Raw genomic sequence first — 23569 nt, 5'->3', positions numbered from 1 at the left:
ATTGGGACGAACTCGGGTTATCCATCTTCCGCCAGTGAGCAGCAATCCAGCATCATTACCCACTGAGCCATCTTGACTGCCCAGAAAACTGAAACTTTATACTCATTAAGCACTTTGCTTCCTTATCTTTCCTCCAGCCTCTGGGACCGTCTGCATTCTATCTCTGAGTCTGCCTTCTCAAGGGAACAATGGCAATCATCCCATGCTAGTGTTTTGTGGCTGACATGTCACTTAGCAAGGTGTCTCCAAAGGTCTCCATGTGTCCAGATTTCCTTCCTGTTTAAAAACAAAAACAAGCCGGGCGGTGGTGGCGCACGCCTTTAATCCCAGCACTCGGGAGGCGGAGGCAGGCGGATCTCTGTGAGTTCGAGGCCAGCCTGGTCTACAAGAGCTAGTTCCAGGACAGCCTCCAAAGCCACAGAGAACCCCTGTCTCGAAAAACCAAAAAATAAAATAAAATAAAAACAAAAACAAAACAAAAAAAACCCACACAAAACATATGTTAAAGGGGAGGGGCTGGAGAAATGGCTCAGAGGTTAAGAGCACTTACTGTCTTGAAGAGGACCAGGGTTCCATTCCCAGCACCCACATGCAACTCCACTTCCAAGAAACCCAACCCCCTCTTCTGGCTTCCACAGGCACAAGGCACGCACACGGTGCACAAACATATAGGCAGGCAAAAAATGATTATATACATAACAGAAAATGACTAAATCAAAATTATGTTTGTGTAAAATAAACGTATCACAAAACAGACCATCTTAACCACTTTTAAATACACAGTTGGGTGGCATCAAGTGCAGTCACCCCTATCCATTCATCCAGCTGAAACATTGAGCAACAGCTCTCCATTCTCCTCTCTCCCGTGCTCATCTCTTAATTTTGAATAATATTTTACCCATGCACATGCACAGCACATTGTGTTTCCCCAGTCATTCTCTGACAGACACAGGCTGCATCTGCCTTTTGACTGTTGTCAATGACTCCATGTATGAAGCACAGGCCGCTGTTTGAGTCCCCACATGTAAGTACGTGTTAATTTTTCTATACTGGTGTTGGGGAAGTCCCGTGTATATGTCAATAAAGCACTGCTGGCCAATAGGGAATCTAGATAGGTGGAACTAGGAGTCCAGGAGGACTCTGGAAAGGAGAAAGACAGAAGTCAAGATGTAACGCCATGGGGTAGGAAGCCCGGAAACCTCTCTGGTAAGAGAAATACTTAGATTAGCAATTATGGGATAAATACTTAAGTCAGAGCTAGCCAGTAAGAAACAAGCAAGGCCAACAGCTTCATAATTAATATAGCCTCCTGTGTGTTTATTTGGGACTGATGCGGCTCTGGAACCAGGCTGGCGGGAAGGCTTCTCTTTACATACTGGGAAGGAAACCAGGGCCTCACACATGCTAGGCAAGTATTCTACTAAGTCCCTGCTCTACACTGTCCAAAAGACAGAGGAAATTTTTCTCAGTTTCAACATTTACCTTTTCACCCTTTCCTCTGTGGTCTGTTTTATGTTGTTGGTGACAAGGACTCATGTAGCATAGGCTGGCCTCAAACTCCCTATTATACAGCCAAGGATGTCTTTGAACTTCGAATTCTCCCATTTCTACCTCTCAAGTGCTGGGATTACAGGTATGTGCCACTATTTCTGATTTTATGCATCCGGGTACTGAATCCAGAGCTTCATTTTGCTGGGTTAACACTTACCAACTGAGCTACATTCCCAGCACATCTGTTTTTTGGGTCCTGTTATAAAATATCATTTTTGAAACTGTCAGACTTGTTCAGATGGCTGCCTGGCTTCTGGATTTTGATTCCTATGGCCCGATACTCATAATCTTGGGACTGCTTATCTGCAGCTGAGGCCCCAGATCAAGGAAAGCTGCCAGGATCACAGTTGATGGACTAGTTCCATCTTTAAAAGACGGGAAGGTCCCTTCTGTCTGTCCCCCTCCCCATGAGGGCATTGAGGTAGATCTAGGGATTAATGATTAATAAGCCCACACAGATTTTATTAATATTACATATACATGGGGACCTTCATGAGTAAGGTCCAGAGAAAGGAACAGAGCGTCTTAGTAACTAGCTCCTGTTGAAATGGAGTTCCCAGATCTAGGTCCAGTCCCTGGGAGAAACCAGCCCCTTAATGCTGGAAAAACCCAAGGCTGTGAAAGAATTTACTGTTTGTTCCAGTGTCAGGCCCTGACCTCCCACATAGTTCTTTGTTTACTTCCAGAAAACCAGCAGTTGTAATCTTTGTACTCTGTCTTTCTGTGTGTGTGTGTGTGTGTGTGTGTTTAGAAGAAGCAGGTCACTGGGAGCATGCCTTTGACAGTGATATAATGTGATGAGACCACCACTATCTATCAGGTCCACTGTTGGCTGACACGGTTGTGTGACATGTGAGTGTACATCATGTAAGGGGATGGGCAAGGTACATAGCCACGTGAAAGTCACTTTTCATTTAAAAGGGGAGCAGAATATTTGCATATGTGCATTCATTTGTTCAGAAAAAACTGTGAACACTGTAAATATACATGGAAAACTGGTAATATCCCTTACTTTTGGAGATAGGTATGGAGTAGCTAGGGCATGGAAATGAGAGGATTTTGAATTGATCATGTGATTGCAGTATTTTCAAGAAGGTAAAATAAAAATAAAATGAGCAAGCCCCTGTTGAGCAATGAGGTAGAAATGCATTTTAAATTTGTAAATACACAAGTGCACATAAAATTCAGCCTAAAGTTACAATTCAGTTGCTTGTAGCATTTATACATCATCATCCCAACACTGTCTTGCTTCAACTCATCACTCCAAACGGAAACCCCATCTCCCTGTCCTGGTCCCTGGCAGTCATTCTAATCTACTGTGTGACTCAATGGATTTGCCCTTGAGAATATGTCCTAAAAATGGAACCATGCAGTAAATATTATTCTTCCACAAACCAGGATGGATGTTTGGGTCATTTCTACATTTTTACCACTGGAAATATTTTTTCAGAAGCACCAAATTCCCAGGCTGAATGTGTGACACAAGCCCATAATCTCTGCACCTGAGAGACAGGAAGGAGAGTGCTGTCTAGGTTCCTGTGCCCAGACTAGCCTGAACTTCATAGTAATAGCCTGCCTCGAAACATCAGTAAGAGATGGAGAGGGACAGGAGGGGGAGACTGGGGAGGGGGTAGGGGCTTTAACTCACGGGCATTTCAATGTGTCTTGATGGGGGGGGGCTAGGGAAGAGTGGGAGGAGGGGAGAGAGGAGGAACTGTGGTTGGTGTGTAACACGAATACAAAATTGGGGGGGGGGGGGAAGATGTCTTGATACTCAGAACAAGGGTTAGGAGTTATCATTTGCTGTCTGTCACCTGACAGGCATCTGTACATATTTAAAGACCCAGCTTAAATCCATTTTTGTCATTTCAGTTATTATTTCCTTCCTGTGAGCTTCTTACCCATACTCCCTGGTGCCTCCCCATGATATCACTTCGTCTCCTTCCCTTGGTCTGGGTTTCTGTTCACTCACTCCAAGTGGTGCTCAGGGTGGAACCCAAGGCCTCACAAGTGCTAAGCACATACACTGTTGCAGAGCTAAGCTCCCTTGCCTCCAGTCTGTGACTGCACTCCCAGGCCTCCCCTCCCCCTCCCCAGCACACTCTCCTGGCCTGCTCACTTCAACTACTGCCTTCATTTCTCCCATTCGCCAAGATCAGTAACCATCACTCCTGAATCAATTCACTAAGGAAAAAATTAAAAAGCTGGCACACCCAGGCTTTACTTGAATAGTCATTTTTGCCATTAGCTCTTGCCCAAAAGGCAAGGGGTTTGTTGAAACTGGTCTGTGCCTCCTCCACTACTCCGTAAAGCTGAGGTATTTTGCAAATCCAGGCTTACTGAGCTCAAAGAGATAGTCTTAGGAGAGATTAGGATTAGTAGGAAGCTGGATAGCGTTCAGCTCCAGATAAGATTTGGAGAAGCACACACGTGCATGGAAATGCATGCATAAACACACAAGCACACATGTACATGTGAACATACATGCTTATGTATGTACACACAGATACATGCACTTGCACACATACACATATACGCCCATGAATGCAAACACATGCACTTACACATGCATGTACTATGTGCACTGTGCATACATGTGCACAGGTGAATATGTTTATACATATATGCACACGTACCACCATCATGGGTCTTCCTGGAGAGCTTATAAGCAAATCCTCAAGGCCGCAGTGGGAACTTCCACTCTTCTTCCCGGGTCTGCTCCATCTGCAGAGAGAATCCCACCCACGCGGCAGAAGGGCTTTTCCAACAGAACCGAGTGGCCCTGAGCCTGAAGTGTCAGAGGCACAGACCAATTCTTGCTCAGAAACTGAGGCCATCCAGCCACAGCCTGAATGACGCTTGTCTGGGTTTCTTTCTGTTTCTTTTGTTTGTTAGAAGCTCTCATGATGCAGCCCTGGCTGACTTGGAATCCATTATATAGATAGGGTCAGCCTCAAACTCACAGAGATGAGGGTAGTCACGGAGCCCTGTTACCTGCCCCCTTCTGCATCCCACATCTCCTGGTGCCAGCAGGACAATGGCTGGGTCCTGTATGTCTTCCCAGGACCTTCCCACACACCCGATGCCAGCCTAGTAGGTTATTTACTCTCCCCTGGGCACACGAAGTACGTTCTGGGTCCATCCTCCCTCCTTTGTCCAGAGTGCTCCTCGGTTCCTTTAGTCAACAGACATTTACAGAGTCTCCACTAGGAGCCAAGAGCCTGAAGTTCACTGTGACAGGGCCGCTGATGGTGGCTCATAGCAAATAGAGCTTGAAGTGGAGTAGGCTGCAGGGAACTAGGAAGGCCAGTGTTGGGAGGGGGCAGTAGGTTCAGCTATATTGCTACAAGCTTCCAGCTTCCTAGGGAGTGACACTGAAGCCTAGCACGAGCCTCTTCTGCTCAGAGACTTTTCAGGTCATCCAGACCCAGGTGAGCAGGCTTGGGGAACATGAGCTCTTCTGCGTTTCATTTGGCAAGCAAAGGTGTCCGCCTTGTTCTCGCAAGCATGTTTTGAATGGAACTTGCAAGCTTCAGCTTGCCCCGGAGCTGGATACACTATTCCTGTGGGCAGGGCAGAGTTTCATAAGCACTGGTTTGCACAGAGTAGGTAGTCAATAAAAATATCTGCTGAGTGAATAAGTGTGAATGAGGGTAGTCACGGAGCCCTGTTACCTGTTCACAAAAGAGCCCTCCAACAAGGGACTGACTCTTCTGCTTCCCAGGAATGCTGGACAGGGGAATTTATTGAGTGTCTAAGGAGACCTGAGCTCTTCAGATGAACTTCAGTCTTGTGGGCTGGGGAGGGAGGGTGCACATGGAATATATCTTACCTGGTATTAGGGGTCTCGGACTGCCTTTAACAGACATACGTGTGATGTCTCCTACCAATGGAAACGAAAATACACGCAGAAGAGAGCACAGAATGAGGGAAAATCCCTTTGTATTTTTTTCTCTTTATTAAATGTCTTCATCCTTTTTTTCCCCAGCATCTAGAATGATCTTTGAGTACTGGGCGTGTGTTGCAAAAAAAAAAATCAGAAGAAATGCGTAAGTAACACAGAACTGAGCTGGCGTCTGCTTGAAGGGAGAGGCTTCTCCAACTGGCTCTCAGGGACACTAACGCGCCTCACTCAGCAATTACATCTTCAGGGACCACACCCAGGCCTGGGGCACCCACCCGCCTTTGTCTCTGGGGAAAAGCTGCTGAGCACCAATGAAATCCTCAAGATTACAAACAATTAAGGGAGCCCCACAGCTGGATTCTCCTCACCTTTTTTCTTGGGCCTGAAGCCGCCTGCTCCCAAGACACAGGGCATGATGGGAGGCATGAGGAGAAGGCTGTAGGGCCTGCTTGACCACCCTGCTTGTTTAAGGCGCCCTCCCTGTCTGACGGGACACTAGGCTCCCCCTCTCCCCACCTCTTTTCCTTCTTGCCAATTTTATTGTTGTTTGAGATGGGATCTCCTGTAGCCCAGGCTGGACTCAAAATCTCCATCCTCCAGCCTCCTACTTCTAAGTACTGGAATTACAGGTGTGTGCAGTCATGCTTGGGAAATATTTTTGCTTTGGCATTTTTCATTTCTTTTCTGTCTGTCTATCTGTCTTCCTCCTCCTCCTCCCCCTCATTTGTTTTGTTTTGTTTTGTTTTTGTGGTGCTGGGAATTAGAACACTGAGTTTCAGGCATATTAGGTGTTTCGATATGCCGCAAGAGGGACCTTGGCAGGAAGCCCCACACCGTGCAGATAGAGCTTACTGGGTAGGTTTTATTGGGGGAAGGGAAGGCAGGAGGGAAGGGAGAGGGGGGGGAGGGAGAGGGGGGGGACAAGAAAAGACCTGCCGGCCTCTTCAGAGAAACGCCTGGGGGGCGGAGCTATCTCTTAAAGGGACCTTTCGTGCCTGATCACAGAGCCAGGGTAAGGCTGGCCTTGCACTCTGACAGGTTCTCCCAAGGGGCGGGGCCAGATGTGCCTGTATGATAGCACTAGGCAAGCACCTTAATACTCTTCTTTTCTCTAGTTCTTGCAACTTTCTCCTCCATCACGTTCGTCTGCCGCTGTCAGTCACTTATTTTCTTGGTGTCAAATGCCTTCTCCTCCATCGGGGAGCCCCTGAATCTCCACATCGTTATATCCATTTACACACTTGCCTGTGTGTGATGCCCAAAGTGCCGCACACACTTTCTCTAAACCCAAAGTTCGGCTATCTGATAGCAGATGCATTGAGCCACTGTTTACTCTGCCTCTGAGCTAGAGTCCCAGCCTCCCCTGCGATTCCGCTGCCTTCTTTCCAGCCACTTTGAGGGGTGGAGGTGACAGTTAAACCTCATCCTTTCCCTCTCGTGCCTCCCCCATCATGACCCTCTCAGCACAATCTCCTTGTGTGCACTGTCCCCACCCAACTTCCACAGAATGGCACTTCCTGAAACACTCATTTTAAACCCGGTCCACACGCCTGGGGGCTTTTGACAAGCTGATGGTTGGCAATCCCAAGGGCTGAGTCAGGATCTCTAAGGAGTCTCAAGCAGTTGGCACCACTATTTTCAAAATCACTCGCCTGAAGACTCATCCTCAGATTTCTTCATAAGACCTTGGCCCCAGCACACACCTCCTTTTTGGGCTGACAGAATGGCTTCATTCCCTTCTATGCAGACACGAACCTGATGTCTGGATGCCCTGTCTTGCTGCCGACTTGTCTGGTGCCCTTGGGGGAAATCAGTTCCCTCCTCTTTGGGCCTCCTCCTGAGAGCTTGGCAACCTTGTCCATGCCACCTTTTACTCTCTTCTCCAGTGCTGCTGGTGGTTGGACTTCATGCCTCCCACAGGCATGCACACACTGTTCCACTGAGCTACACCCCTATATTGTGTGTTTTGAAAGAGATGCTTCTCTTCAGCTAAGCTTCCTAAGGGGCATCTTAGATAGTTTTACTTCACCTTTTCTTAAAGGGCTGACATATAAATGGCTTTCAATAAACATATACTGAGAATATAATTGGATAGGGATAAACTTGAGAAAAATCAATCATTTTCGCAGAATTTTAGAGAGCGAGTAGTATAATTAGAAACAACTATAGTTTCTGGAAGTTTTAAAACTCCTGAAACCCTAGAAACTTTCTATATTTTGCCTGAAATATAAGCTCTTACTCACTCCATTATTTCTGAGTTCTTTTTCCTAGGACCTCAAAATGTTGGCCTCCTAAGGGGAGCGGAAGAGGTCAACCAGGGGTTGGTGAGTTGAAGATGACCATCTGTAAGACAGCAGGCCGATTGCAGCTCCTCTGGCTCTTAGCATCATCATACGCTGACAACTGTTTAGTTATTCTTGGTGCTGGGGACTGACCCAGGGCTTTGTGCAAGCTAAGCACATGCTAGGCCACTGAGCTACAACCCCAGTCCCACTCCATGTGCTGGGAATTGGAACGATGTCAATCATAAAATTCTTCTGGTCCTTCTCCCAATCAAGTAACCCTGTGCTCTAGGACTCTTGGGTTTTCATTGTCATGAGTGGTGATCCCTGTGACCCTTAAAGCTTTATCAGTGTGAGAGAGAGCTGGCCAGTCAGAAGAGCTACAGAAGACTACAAACATCACCTGCCTTCTTGGCCTGATTGACATGTTTTTAAGGTAATAATATGCAGATGATAAAGAATCAAACATTATCTGATTATATTTTGAAATCCCCTTTCTCCTGGGAGCACTTACCAACAAAATAAAATATTTCTAGTCATTTCTGCAGTGTTTGCATCTGAACAAGTTCGTTACAATGCAGCTCTGGAAGAAAATAAGTAGCAAGCATGCATAATTGCCCTGCAGAGATGCAAAATACAAAACTGATCCCGAGAAGGACAGGAAGAATCAGGGATAAAGCCTTAAATGCTGGAAACGGTAAGGCAGCTGTACAGGACTTAGATGAATGTTGTCACGTTGGAGGAATCTGGGGGTGGTGCAGTTTATACTGCAGAGTCCTCTTGGACTCAGAAATGGAGACACCAGGCATCCCTAAAACCAAGGGAGGAGTGACTTGCTACCTAAAGAGGACAGCAGGCTGGTGGAGAAGACGTTGGAGCTGGGATTAGCCCTGTGCCACAGCCACAGCAGTCAACCCTCCAAATCTAAAGAATCCGACCAGGCACTGAGAGTTTCTTGAAGAATGCCTGGGGAAGGGGGCTTCCCAGACCACAGTACTAAGCACTGGAAGGTGGGGAGAAAGCCTCATGGAAGGAAATCAATGAATGACATTTCATTATGCTGTTCATTTCTGCTACTTAAAAAGCAAAAGCAAAAATCCCCAGCACTCAGGAGGCAGAAGTGAGCAAATCTCTGTGAGTTCAAGGCCAGCCTGGTCTACATAGAGTGACAGCCAAGGCTACACGTGAGAATCTTCCTTTAAGAAAATGGGGGGGAGGGGAGATAAAGTATCACCTAACTCAAGGAGACCGAGGCTTTGACTGCTGTTTAGGTTGGCCCAGACTGGCTCTGGGGCAACACAGGTCCCTCTGGGGAAGGACAGAACTGAGGTGGGATGGTGACAGGCTTTAGTCCCGCTCATCTTGGAGTTTCCTGTCACAGAGAAGACCCTAATGAGGCAGCAGAAAACTGATGCTGGGTGACACTCAAAGCACAGTTAACAGGACATTCCTACCACTGCCACTGAACCAATCAGACTCAGGTCTGGACAACTCAAGTGTAGGGTAGAAGAATTTACCAGACCAGAATTTAGAGAAAAGTTTTGATAAATAGACTCTGTGGACACAGATGTTGTTATTCTGTTTAAGTTAGAAGGCGCGAGATGGAACAGGAACTAAGAGATCCATTAACCACAGTTTATTGAAGGGCGGGGAGTGTGAGACGGGGAGAAGAGAGAGAGATAAAGGGAGAGAAGTAAGAGAACAGTGAGATACGAGAGGGTAAGTGAGCAGGGATCTGTCTTTTGAAGGGGGTCCTTAATATCTGCATGCAGACGGTTCTTACGGAACTCTGGGCTGGCCAGAGTGCTGCCTAAGTGCATTCTGCCAGATAACAGGGCAGGCCAGTATGATGCCTGAACCTTTCAACAGAGGTAATCACAGCAGCCTACTTCGGAGACAATGGGGAGAGGGGAAGAGAAATTTGGCCTCTGAGAGAGACAGGGTCCCTTTCTGAGAGCTAATAGAAATTACCTGGCCTTGTCTCTGGGAGATATGATCAGGGTCCTATCTGAACAGAGGTCAAGGGTACAGTTCCCTATATTGAGGAGGTAAATCGTACAGTGCCCCGAGATTGGCCTTTGAGATGAAGGGTCAGGACCATCAGGAGTTAGTTGTTTGAAAAAAGCATCACAAAACATTGAGTCAGGCTCTAAGCTACTCAATCTCTCTGCTAAAGTCGGGGTCAGAGAGTGCTGTTTATTTTTGTCCTTTTTTGATGCTATAGAGGTGATGTGACAAGAGAGAACACAACTCAAGTGTCCAAAGCATCAAACCCAAGAACTCCAGAATTTTCCCTACTCACCTACCCTCTTGGGCCACCCAAGCTGTGAGGCCGTGTATTCTGCCCTGAACTTCCATAAGCATAGGCAGCTCTATCTCCTCCAAGCTGCAGGACTCATGACCTGGGTGGCCTTCATTAGTGGCAACCTGCGTGTTCCATCCACTCTTCCAAGCACTTGCGGTCTCCATCAGCAGTGTTGCTTAGTGGGCCTGCTGCTTCTTTTCCCCTTCAAAACACAAGATCATGAAAATAAACTCCTGAGCTTGCTCAGACACCAACAGAGGCTGACACAAAGCCCACCCTAAAGAAGGAGCGCCTGTCAGAGACTGGCCCCTGAGCCTGGGTAGAGCCTCCCTTTGGCCAGAACAGAGAAGCTGCTGGAATTTCAAGTCTCCAGATACAACCAGCTCAGGCATTTTCTGGACTTGCCCTCTCCCCAGGGGCTTGTCCTTCATTACAAAATGTTTTCCCATCATTCAGATCTTTTTAATTACATTTTATTTGTAGAGTTGGGGCATACAAGTAGGAATCAGAAGACAACTTGGGGAGTCAGCTCCCTCCTTCCACATGTGGGAACTGGGTATTGAACTCAGGTCATCAGACTTGGTAGCGAGTGTCTTTACCTGATGAGCCGTCTTTTAAAAAAGTATTTATGTGTATAAATGTTTTGTCTGGGTGTGCACATGTGCACCGTGTGCACCTGTTGGATCCCCTGGAACTAGGGTTATAGATCGTTTGAGCCACCGTGTGGGTGTAGGCAATAGGACCTAGATCTTCTGCAAGTGTAATAATTGATCTGCTGAGACATCGCTCCATGACCCTGTTGAGCCATCTTGCTGGGCCCCATTTTTAAGATTTCTGAAGGCTTTCCTCCTGCCCTAGGCACACAGTTGGTCTTCTAAATCCACAAATGTTGTATCTGTAGATCCAAGTAGTCATGGATCAAAAACATTCAGAAAGGTGCTAGCGAGATGATTCATCGGGTAAAGGCCCTTGCCACCAAGCCTGACAACATGCGTTCAATCTCCAAAGCCCACATGGTAGAAATAAAAAAAAAAATCAGAAAAAATTTCCTAGAAAGTTCCAAGAAGCAAATTTTGAATTTGCTGCACTGTGAATACTATTCTGCATTCACACAAATATATTGGCACAGGGTAAATTTTGAATTTGCTGCACTGTGAATACTATTCTGCATTCACACAAATATATTGGCACAGGGTACATTCTGTTGTAACCTCACATATCTTCAGATCCTGTCTCTCCAGCCCTCATTCTCTCAGCATGGTTTACCGTGTATCTTATGTAGGTACTATTGTTAGGCTTATGATAGTTGCATCTACACCAAACATGTATGTGCTTTTTTCTTATAATTATTCCCTAAATAAGCAAGCTCACAATATTTTCATAATACTTCAGTGGCATTAGGTCTTGCAAGTTATGCAGAGATTAAAGCGCACAGGAAGATAAGTGAGAGTTCTGGGCAAATATTAAACAGTTTTATTGAAGGGATATAGGCATCTGGGTACCTGAGTATCCTTATGGAGTCCTGAATCAGTTTCCCCATGGGAACCGAGGGATGACCGCAAACGTTCATAAAAGAGAAAGGCAGCAGTGAGACCATAGGGAAAATGACCCTAATCACAGGGAAGGGGGAGCCAACCACAGGGAAGGAAGGACCACAACCACGGGGACCCTAACCATAGGGAAGGGGACCCTAAGAAGAGCTGAGCTTTCCAACAGAGGGACAAGCTCCTGGCTTTCTCCTTCATTCTAGCTGTGTTCATCCCCACAGGCTGCCAGGAAGCCGGAGCAGAAGCAAAGAAACTAAGTACCCCAGACAACAAGGTCCTGTTCTCCTCCAGGGTCCTCATTAGCAACCAGCTCAAGCTAGAGAAACGCTGGGGACTTAAACCCACAGTCACATGCTTGCCTTTGCCCCAGCCCCACTCTCTGCATGAGCATGTGTTGCAAGGCCACCTGGGGCTGTTAGGTGTAGGCCACAGGTCTCTGTGCCAAACCCATTAAGACTCCCAAGCAGCTTGAGTTAAGTCCCAAGACGCAAACGGGGAACGACTTTCTAACACGATGAGAAGGGCATGGCAGCGACCCAGCTCTTACTGTGGCGTTAGGCGAGGGCTGGCCACATCCCGAGGAGAACTGTGGAGCCCGTAGCTTTGGTTTTCGGACCCTCACCTTTCCGCTTCTGTTCACTTCCTGCCACGCCTCCTCCAGCATTCCACGTCCCTTCACTGGGTCAAGGTTTGCTCAACCAGAATGAGCCATTTGACTGAAATACAAATCTTGGCTGGGTGTGGCGATGCACACCTGTAATCCCAGCAGCAGGGAGGCTGAGGCCTGGGATACACAGCCAGAGTGTCTCAAAACTCAAAGTGGCTGAGCACTTCCTACCATGCATGTCCTGGGTTCAAGCCCCAGCACTGGAAACCAGTAAAGGAAAGCCTCATGCTGGAGAACAACATCCCCAGGAGCAAAATGGTGGAAGTGGTGGTTTCTGTTCCTTTTCCAATGGCTATACTGAGTACTTAAAGACCAATTTGCTTGGAAAGGAGATTTTATATCTATAATTAATTACATAACTATAGACAATAATATATAAATAATTAACATATAATATAATAATATAGATAATATATGTCTATTCTTTGAGAATTTCATACATGTATACTGTCTTAGTTAGGGTTTCTATTGCAGTGATGAAACATCATGCTTCAAAAGTAAGTTAGGGAAAGACAGGGCTTATTTTGCTTACACTTCCACAGCACTGTTCATCATAGAAGGAACGCAGGACAGGAACTCACACAGGACAGGAACTCAAACAGGAGAACCTGGAGGCAGGAGCTGATGCAGAGGCCGTAGAGGGAACTGCTTGCTGGCGTGCTCCACATGGCTTGCTCAGTCTGCTTCCTTATAGAACTCAGGACTGCCAGGCCAGGGGTGGCACCATCCACAGTGGGCTGCTCCCCCCACATCAACCACTAATTAAGAAAATGCCCTATAGCTTGCCTACAGTCCAAACTTATGGGGACATTTTCTTATTCGAGGTTCCCTCCTCTCAGATGACTTTAGCTTGTGTCAAGTTAACATAAAACTATCCAGCACACATACAATGTATTTTGATAATATTCACCACCCACTTCTCCCCCTAATTCCTCCAAGCTCCACCCAGGAGTGCTGTTTTTAAGTACCAAGTTGTGCTCTTGAACACTTACCCATTTACTTTTGTCAGGGAGACATGCATCCTACTCTGGCCTTGAACAATCCATGGAACCAAGGATGACTTTAAACTTTTTATCTTCCTGCCTTCACCACCCAAATGCTGGGATTACACGTATACAGCACCATGCCTGGTTTATCCAGTGAGAGAGCAAACCCAGGGCTTCCTGCATACTGGGCAAGATCTCCAGCTTCATTTTGGAAGTGACACTGCACGGGGAAATTGCATCAGATTCCCAGCCTTCTGTAGACACACCAGCATTAGCAGTGTTTCCCAAGTCTTGAGCTCTCCTCGGCATCACCTTTGACCTTCACACTGACCTCACTTCAGATGAAGGGCTGAGTTCATCCCTCTCACTACCGGATGGGCTTTAACCACCCGATCTCATTGTGGAGAAGAGCTATGACCCGGTGAGAAGCGATGCCTCATTGCTCACTCGCCACAGCAACCTGACAGCTAGCTAGGTTTCTGCTACAGTAATGTCTTTCCTCTTTGACAGAACTAAATATGTTGCTTTACTAAAAACCACTTAGAAAATGTGAAAGGCAGAGTATATGTTGTAACAAATAAATAAATGGCTAGAACAGATCACGGGCTAGAAATTTCTTTTCTACTTGGTGTGGGGAGAGGACTGAGACAGGGCCTCTCTATGTATCCCTACAATTTTCTATGGAGACCAGACTATCCTCAAACTCGAAGAGATCCTTCCGACCTCTGCCCCGCCCCCTAAGTGCTGGAATTAAAGTATGCACCACTGAACTCGGTAGAACTTGGGTTTTCTTTTTCTTTCTTTTTTTCCAAAACAGGGTCTCTCTGTGTAGCCCTGACTGTTCTGGAACTCAGCCTATTTACCAGGCTGGCCTCATAGAACTCACAGAGATCAGCCTGCCCCTGCCTCCTGAATGCTGGGATTAAAGATTAAAGGCATGTGTCACCACATCTGGCTTAAAGTTGGATTTTCCTAGGTCAAACCTGAAACTCTGGTTGGACAAGGCCAAGGCATACATCATAGTTATACCTGATTAGGAATTTGAGGTGGAAGAAATGTTTGAGCTCAGAGTTCAGGGCTAGCCTGGGAAACAGTGAAACGCCATCTCTTCAAAAGAAAAAAAATCTTGGAGATGGTTCAGTTGGTAAAGTATATAAACATCACATTCAGACCCCCAGAGATCACATAAAAAGATGTGTACGGCGCCCACCTGTAGCTCCAGTGCCAGGGTTGAGGTGGGATGGGAGACAGTTGAATCTCTGGAGGGTAGGAGACACTGGCCAGCCAGACTAGTAGAATCGGTGAGCTTCAGGTTATGAGAGACCACCATGTCTCCAAAATGATGTGAAAAGTCATTGAGGGAGACGTCCTATGTTGACCTCTAATCCCCACCAACCTGCCCATAGAAGCACATACATATGTTCCCACACGCAAATAAAGGGGGAAGAAACTAAGACTTTTCCATTGTACCACATGACTTCCTACTATCTGCATCAATATTAATGACTGAAAAGGAAATGGATGTTCTGTACATATCTTGATGCATGTTTTTAACCATGTTATTCCGATGTGGTCACCATTCCTCAAGCCTAAGAAGATTATGTTAGCCTTCATTCTGTATGAGACTGTGCCTATTAGGAGTAAATGAGAATGACCCATATTGTGTTGTGAATGGGTATACGTATTTTCAAATGTGTGCGTAGAAGCATGAGTGTGGAGGCTCAAGGGATGTCCGAAGTCATCCTCACTTGCTCTCTACCTTATTATTATTATTATTAATTATTATTATTATTTAGCACAGACAGTCTTTATTGGGCTCACACCAGGAGTCCATTGGTTTTGAGGACCTCTGTGAACTTGCTTATTTTCTTCTCCACATTCTTCTCTTCTTCGTAGCCTCACGAGCTGGGGCTTCTGGCGGTAGTGGATCTTCACCTTTTCCTTCCGCTTCTCTTCCAGCGTGGCCGTTACTGCCTGGTATTTCCACCCGACCTCATGAGCCAGACGCCCCAGGCAGGCAAACTGTCTGGTAGGCTTCAGCCGCAGAACCTTGAGGGCGGCAGGGACCACCATCTGCTTTTTCTTGTCATTGGGTGGAGGAATCCCATCCAACACCTTGAAGCACATTCCAAGGCAGCCTGGCCTCGCTTAGTCTTGTGGGGCAGCATGCCTCGTACACTGCGCCAGAAAATACGGCTCGGGGCTCGGAAGTGGTAGGGGCCTCGAGAAGGGTTGGTGTTCATCCACTTTCGGAGAAAAGCCAGGTACTTTAACTTGTTTCTGTAGAAATTTCCAGAAATGCTGATGCCTTCACAGTGCACAACGACTACGTTCCGGCCCAGTAGCACCTGCTTCGCCACAATGGCCTCCAGGCGGCCCAGAAGATGGCCTCGGCCATCCAACACTAGAACCTGTCCCTCCACCATCTTCGGCAGCCGCCCGGGACTCTTTCTACCTTATTGATTGAGGCAGGGTCTCTTAACTGAACCCAGAGCTCACTGGTAACTTCTAGGCTAGCTGGTCAGCCTGCTCTGTGGATCCCTGTCTGTCTTAGTTAAGGGTTTCTATTGCAAACCGGGCGTTGGTGGCACACGCCTTTAATCCCAGCACTCGGGAGACAGAAGCAGGTGGATCTCTGTGAGTTCGAGGCCAGCCTGGTCTACAGAGCGAGTTCCAGGACAGCCTCCAAAGCAACACAGAGAAACCCTGTCTCGAAAAAGAAAAAAGAAAAAAAAAAGTTATGTAGCGTACACTGCCCCAGGATTGTCCATCACAGGAGGAAATCAGGGCAAGAACCTGCAGGCAATAACTGAAGCAAAGGCCACAGAGGAATGCTACTTGCTGGCATGTTCCTCATGGCTTACTCAGCCTTTCTTATAAATCCCAGGGCCTCCTGGCCAGGGTGATAACACCATATGGTAGGCTTTCCACATAGATCACTAATTAAGAAAATTCCTGCCAGGCATTGGTGACGCACACCTTTAATCACAGCACTCGGGAGGCAGAGGCAGGTGTGAGTTCGAGGCCAGCCTGGTCTACAGAGCAAGTTCCAGGACAGCCTCTAAAACAATACAGAGAAACCCTGTCTTGAAAAACCAAATAAATAAATAAATAAATGAAAATCCCCAGGGATTTGTCTACAGGCCAGTCTTACAGAGGTATTTTCTCTCTTAGGATTCCTCCTTCCTGGATATGTCTAGTTTTGTGTCGAGTTGACAAAAACCAACCAGTACAATGGACCCCCTGTCAACTTGACACACACACCTATAACTTACTAAGCCATAACCTTTCCTACATTTTCACATATTAATATCAATGTCACAATGTAAAACATTCCAAATTTGAAGAGCCCAGTCTTTAAAACTTAAACATCTTAAAATCTCAGTCTCTTTATAACATTTTCTTTGACTCACTCTTGAAAGTTTCTTTCAAAGTTTAAAACCTCTTTAAAATATCTAGTTTCTCAACTGTGGTTGGCTATTTTTTTTAAAGTTAAATACTTATTTCAAAAACAAGGAGCTCCAAGGTGGTGGTAGTGGTAGTGATGGTGGTGGTGCACACTTTTAATCCCAGCACTTCGCATGCAGAGGATCTCTGTGAGTTCGAGACCAGCCTGATCTACAAGAGCTAATTCCATGACAGACGCCAAAGCTACACAGAGAAACTGTGTCTTGAAAAGAAAAACAAAACAAAAGGAAAAAAAAAAAGGAGCCAGGACATAGTTACAATTAGATCGAAGCAAACCCTGAGTCCAACAGTGTAAAATTTCAGTGTCAGACATCTGGGAGCCGCTCACCACCTGTTAGCTCCGGGCTCTAAAAGACCTAGGCAGGTCTGCTTCTCTGGCTCTGCCCCCCAGAACACACAGATTGTCTAGGCTCAGGTCAGTCTACTCCACACCTGCTGCTAATGGCCATCTTCCGACAGTACTCCAAAACATTGGGAGCTTCCACTGCAATTGTGGAGTGGGGGGCCGTGTTGGACATTTTTACCAACAACCTCTTATAGCTTATACGTCCATCGTCCAGGAAAGTCAAGGCCTGACTCAAGGCAGGAGCTGGAGCAGAGGTCATAGAAGAATGATACTGGTTTGTTCCTCATGGCTTGCTCAACCTGCCTCCTCTAGAACCCAGGATCACCAGCCCGGGGGCGGTCCCTCCCACCATGAGTTGGGCCCCCTAACATCAATCATCAACCCAGAAAATGCCCTACAGGCCAACCCGGTGGGGGCCCACTCTCCCAGTGGGCATTTCCCTCTCCTCAAGTGACTTTAGCTGTGTCAAGCGGGCATAAAACTAGTCAACAATCTCCTTTCATGCCTGAAGTTACAGGCGGGTCGCCATGCCTCCTGACATTTTTGTAGGTTCTGGAGAATCCAAATTCCTATCCTCATGCTCGTGTGGCCGTCAGCTTGCCCACTAGGCCATCTCCCCACATTCTTCACTTCTATTTTCATGAACATTCCCTGGGGCCAGATTAGTTACCTGTATTACATCTCACTTAATCCCGTCGTGTAATAGATGCCGCGATTATCCGAATGGCCAAAACACAGACATGCTAATCTCACAAGCACAAACTTCCAAATAGTTTTGACAGTGCTGAGGTGTCCACCATATATACAATTTTCTGAGGCATCTCTGTCATAATTGAAAACCTCAAAAATATGTTAATAGGAGTTTAGTGAATGGAATGAAAATTTTCTTGTGGATTTTTTGTTTGTTTAAAACAAAAGATTTAAAAGACACACTGTCAAAATTTTTAAAACGGTGGCTCAACAAAGAAAGAGTCCATACAACAGAGTTCAAGTGGAGGGTTTTTCATGAGGGGAAAGGGATCGTAAAAAAGGGGAAAGGGCAGTGGGGAGACTGACCTCTGGGGACAGGAGCAGCGGCAGAGAGAAAAGAGGCAGAGAGAGAGAGAGAGAGAGAGAGAGAGAGAGAGAGAGAGAGAGAGAGAGAGAGAGAGACGAGAGAGAGGAGAGAGAGGAGAAAGGAATGGGGGAGGCAGAAAGATGGGAGACAGGCAGGGCCCTTTTTAAAGGGAACATAGTGAATGTGCACAGGTAGTGCTCGCACTGGCTGCAGCTGAGGGCATGTCCTATCAGATCTCCAAGAGCAAGCCAATACAAATGCCTAAATACTATCACACATCATGCTTGGAGAAAGAGTAGAAAGAAGAAGCTTGGAGCCATGTTCTTTTTCCTAATAACTTTTTTTAGGTTTTATTTTATTTTATGTTCATGATTGTCTGTACACCATATGTATGCAGTTCCTGTGGAGGCCAGAAGAGGGCACTGGATCCTCTAGAACTAGTTACAGATGGCTGTGAGCCACCGCTATGTGGGTGCTGGGAATCGAACCCTGGTCTTCTGGAAGAGCAGTCAGTGCTCATAGTTGTTGAGCCATCTTTCCATCTTGTCTTTTCTAATAACTTTTGGCAGAAAAATCTGAGCAAATTAACAGGATAACAAAGTTCTCCAGAAGAAACAAAGAACAATGCGAGTGCCCCCAAGTTTGACATGCTCCAAAACCTGAGTTTTTGAATAAAGACATAATGATTAAAAAATTCCAATTTTGAATCAGAATGCTCAACCAGTAAAGCCTGTGCAAAAAATGCAAAATCTAACAACCCTACATTCCTGGTCCCAAGCATTTTAGATAACAGACACTCAATCTCTCTCTACTTCATGTCTTGTTTGTTAAGAAGCCCTATTTTCTTTTACACATAGTACATATAGCCTGCCTGTAGTTAAATAGCTATTAAAGGCAATTTAACCATTTTGCTACCTTTATTCTTTAGCAATTCTTTATTCTTATTAATTCCTTAATAAGAAAAATTGAGAAGTACAAAGAATTGGTTTATACAGATTGAGGAAAATCCCATTCCTTCCTATTCATGTACATACAAAATCCCCACATGCAGAATTTACTTAAAATGTATATATATGTATATATATACACACACACATACATATATATATACACACATATTCATATACACACAGTGTGTGTTGGAGGAACAGGCATGTGCCATAGCACATGTATAGAGGTCAGAGGGCAATTTTTGAGAGTCAGTTTTTCTCTTCCAGTGTGGGATCCAGGGTTTAAACTAGGGAGTCAAGTTTGCCAAGCAGGCCCTTTTGTCCACTGAGCCTTCCAACCTACAACCACAAACTGAATTTCAGTGTTAATAGAGGTATAGCAGCCCAACATATGGAAATATCATTTTGACACATTCTCAACATTAACAAGTTGCTGTTACTTCGTTGTTTTCCAAGTGACTTTTCCACCAGCTATGCTTCCAGTGTACTGACAGTGCAGCCTCTCAGCCGTTCTCCATTCAGTCGTGATTCGATTGCTAAGAGGAGAAACTGAGGCCCAGCAAGATGAAGTATTAGCGTGTGAACGGCACACTACTACATCCCCCCCCCCCCACCCCCGTGAGCCTATGGTCCTTCAGGGCTGTGTTTCTGTAAACATCTTACCATATGTGCACTATTTCCGAGTAGAAAACCCACATCTGTTGCTGTGGTTTTGAGACAAGGTCTGATCTTGGCTAACCACCACCAAGGGATTGTCCTGCCTCTGTCCCTCAGTGCTGAGACTGAGGTGTGCTCTACCATACCTGACTTAACTCTTGATTAGCTAAGACTTCTGCAAAGTTTATACCGAGGAGCAATTTGTCAGGGTATGTAAGTAGAGCCTAATCTAGAAGCCAAGCACCAAATGTGCCATTACTGGACCAGTTAGTCTTTAGGGAAAAGAGATGAATTTGGCTACTTTGGCACCCCCCTGTGTAGTACAGCTCTCCCACTTAGCTCATCTGCTGCCAGTTAAACATCAGAATTCAAGAACATGTCTCCCTCTAGTGGAATGAAATGACTTGGAGGACAGTTAACAGCATTCCCATGGTAAAGGCTGCCTAATGATTCATGTAATAGCAAACCTGACCTGTATGGTAGCCTGCACTTTAAACCTGTTTATTTTAGTTCTAATAAACAAGACGTGATTCCAACCTGGCCCTTCAGTGTTGAAAACAGTCTTTTTGAGTTTGAGATCAGCCAGGACAACACAGTGAGACTCTTGTCTCAGGAACAAAAACAAAAAGATCACATCAATCTGATAGATTTTAAAATAATTTTAGACTGTAATTTGCACAGCCTGTAGGAAGCCCTGGGTTTAATTCCCACACTGTATACAACAGGAAGTCAGGACATGGTTCAAGAATGGAGTCATGTGAGATTTCAGAGCGCTTGTGAAAAACTCCAAGAAGTCATGTGACCTCGGTTTCTTCAAAATGCGTTATTGTTCATGTTTTGGGTGTCCCCCCAGATGTAGCAGATAGGAGAGTGTGATTCAGATTATTTGTCACAGATGGCCCATTGTTACTTGTTTCTACACCTCTACGGAAACATTTTTTGTGATTGGACAACACATTTACTCACATGACTCTTCTTAACGCTTAACATGTAAAGTTGGCTACTACTTGAGACTTGGGTCTACCTCATTTATCGGCTCCATTCTCCTAGGTCTCATAGTCTCTGGAGAGGCAAACAAGAGGGTGTGGTGCCACACTCTTAGCACTTGGGACAAAAACAATGGCACGAGGATTAGAAGTCATGGGCATCCTTGATTACCCAAGGAGTTTGAAGCCAGCATGAAACGCTACAAGTGAATGAATTTTAGATGATGTTTTTTGTAATCATTTGGTCCAAGTCCCACCACCATTTACACATGAGGACTCCTTCCCTAAAGTGACTTCCCCGTGCCACAGCAGGATATCAGAACAAGTAAGGGAGCTTAAACTAGAGCTGGCAGCCCACTCCTCAGAAACGTTCCGAGCCAAGGTATCAGAGTGTGTGCTAGGATTGAGTGACATAACCTGGGGTTGAGCACTTCCTGTGGTAGCCAGGTGGCCTTACTGCAAGCCTGAGGGGGGCACACTGACCACATCAATTACGAGTAAGAGGCACGTGTGATACCCTCGCCTTTGCTTAGATAACAGAACATCATCATTTAAATATCTACTGAGTTGACTATGTCTCAGCACATGACAGGTGTTGGCATACAGAATAACACAGACAAAACCCTGCCCTTGTGAGCTTACATTCTGGTCTGCGGTTATATATGTAAGTAAATCCAATATGCAAGTTACTGTCATTGATAGAGAAAAATAACTTAGAGAAGGATGATAAAGGCTGCAGTAGCTCAGCAACAGAGAAGACAGTACTACACCAAGTATATAGGACAGGCCTCACTCAATCAGTGACTACTTAACTCTGGCTGGCCTGAACTTGCTATGTAGACCAGACTGGCCTCAATCACCCCAGTGTTGGGATTGAAATAGTGTTACCATGATGGTCAACGCTATGTTTAAAAATGAAGATCTGGGTAAAACTGAAAGTGACATTGGCATTTTTTAACATAACACGTTCCCTAGCCTCTTCCATAAGTGGAATCTGAATTTCACAAAGCAGAGGGCATGTGCTAAGTTTTTTGTGGCTGTGCAAAATGCCAGATAGAAACAGTTCAACTGTCGCAGTGAGTACCTGTAGTGCAATGTGCCCGAGTTAAAAGTGGATGATGGGGAAAGATCAAAGGAACAAACAACAGAACCATTCCTTCTGACTTGTGCAGTACGTTAAGGCAGTGGGGAAGGAAAGCGGCTTGTATTACCATGACCAGGCAGCAAGGAAAGCACCAGGATCCAATTCCAGCAAGAACACCCCCAGACCTCAGCCCCTTCCCCAGTTCTACCCTTCTTCAGCAATACCACTATCAACTTGGAACCGAGCTTTTAACATATGATCTTGGGGGGACATTTAGGATCTAAGTAACACAGCATTTCAAGACACCAACTTAGGCTATAGCCCCGTACCAGCAGACACAATGATGCTTTGACTTAGCTTTGAGTCCACATGATTTAACCTTGATGCTGGGACAACAGAAGGCACCTTTTAAAGGTAAAATATAAATCCACACACACTTGTCTAAGTGAATCAGAAGACCTGGAAGATAACACAACCGTGCACAGAGCTGGTAAGTCTGCTCTCTGTATTGTGTAAAGTGGGTTTTTTTTTTTAGGACTACTTTTGTGTTTCACTGAAACCCCACTTCACATTTTGAGCTTTAAAGCAGAAAGGAGCATGTTCTGGGATGATCAGAGTTCAGCTACTCCCCACTATAACCCACCATCAAAGTGGCTGGAAGCTGCGTCTACAGAAACCCTGCTGCTGTGTAAGGTACCTATCTGGTGCAGTGACCCTGCCAGTAAGTCTACCCCATCCACATGTCTCTCTCATCACAGTAACTCATGGTCTCGGGGGCTTCTTGGATCATAAGCCCCTGAAGCCCTCTTTACTATTTTGTTCTAACCCATCTGTTCCCTTAAGCTAACTCCACAGCTACTTCTAGCATCCTAGGCCAAGCTCCCAGCATCCCTCACCCGAACTGACAAGCACAATCATCTTCCACCTTTGCTTCAATTCTCTAGATGCCAGGACATTGCTTTCAAAAGACAAGTATGATCCTGTCACCCTTCTGCTAAACACTCACAGGCAGTACACAGTCAGATCTCACGATACTTAATTCTGATGCTGCGGCCCCGTTTCTGATCACTGTGGACATCCTGCTGCTCAAGGCCTTCCCCCTGGCTGTTTGCTTTACTTAGAGTATTCTTCCTTCTAATGTATCTGACTTGGCTTTGTTGTTTGTATCCTCATCTGTTTCAGCAGCCCAGGCTGGCCAGAACTTAGAATCCTTCCATTTAACCATTGCAGTGCCAGGAAGCTCAGTGCAACTTGGCTTCAAGTATTTTGTCAAGAATCTCGCTGTGCTGCCTTCTCTCTCCCTAGGCATTCTCTTTATTCAGCATTATCTCTATATATAATTTATAACCTCTTAGGAGAATGTTACTTATTTTGTTTAATGTTTCATTTCCCTAAAAGAATGCAAGCCATTCAGAGCAAGTAATTTTGTTTTGTTCACTGCTCTATCACAGTACCTAAAACACCTAAATGTTTGATGAGCAAATGAACATGACAAATGGCTAGATGGGAGATGGCTTATGAGCTGAGAAGTCTGGCTTGAAAAGAAATGTTAAAGACACAGTGGGATCATATGACAAAAAGCACTAGAACAAACAAGAGCAGAGCTACTGTGAACAGCAACACCATGGCCAGATGACTTCTCTTACGAGTGGAACTTGTTGATTTCAGATGTCTTTGGCATGTACAATGAAAACAAATATTCCCATGTCTGTCCAAGTGCCTTTATGTTCTTTACAAAGGCTGTAGATGTCCATCACATTAAAATTTATGGTGCTTCTG

At 45.7% G+C, this 23569-nt stretch overlaps 1 pseudogene; it reads right to left on the bottom strand.

Annotated features, from left to right (window-relative positions):
- Positions 1-15059: 15059 nt before the first annotated feature.
- On the bottom strand, positions 15060-15706 carry LOC101827023 (annotated as a pseudogene).
- Between the last annotated feature and the right edge of the window lie 7863 nt (positions 15707-23569).

This window comes from Mesocricetus auratus, unplaced genomic scaffold (assembly GCF_017639785.1).
Source record: "Mesocricetus auratus isolate SY011 unplaced genomic scaffold, BCM_Maur_2.0 Super-Scaffold_100013, whole genome shotgun sequence".
NCBI lineage: Eukaryota > Metazoa > Chordata > Mammalia > Rodentia > Cricetidae > Mesocricetus > Mesocricetus auratus.
This window is presented reverse-complemented; position numbering and strand designations above follow the sequence as displayed.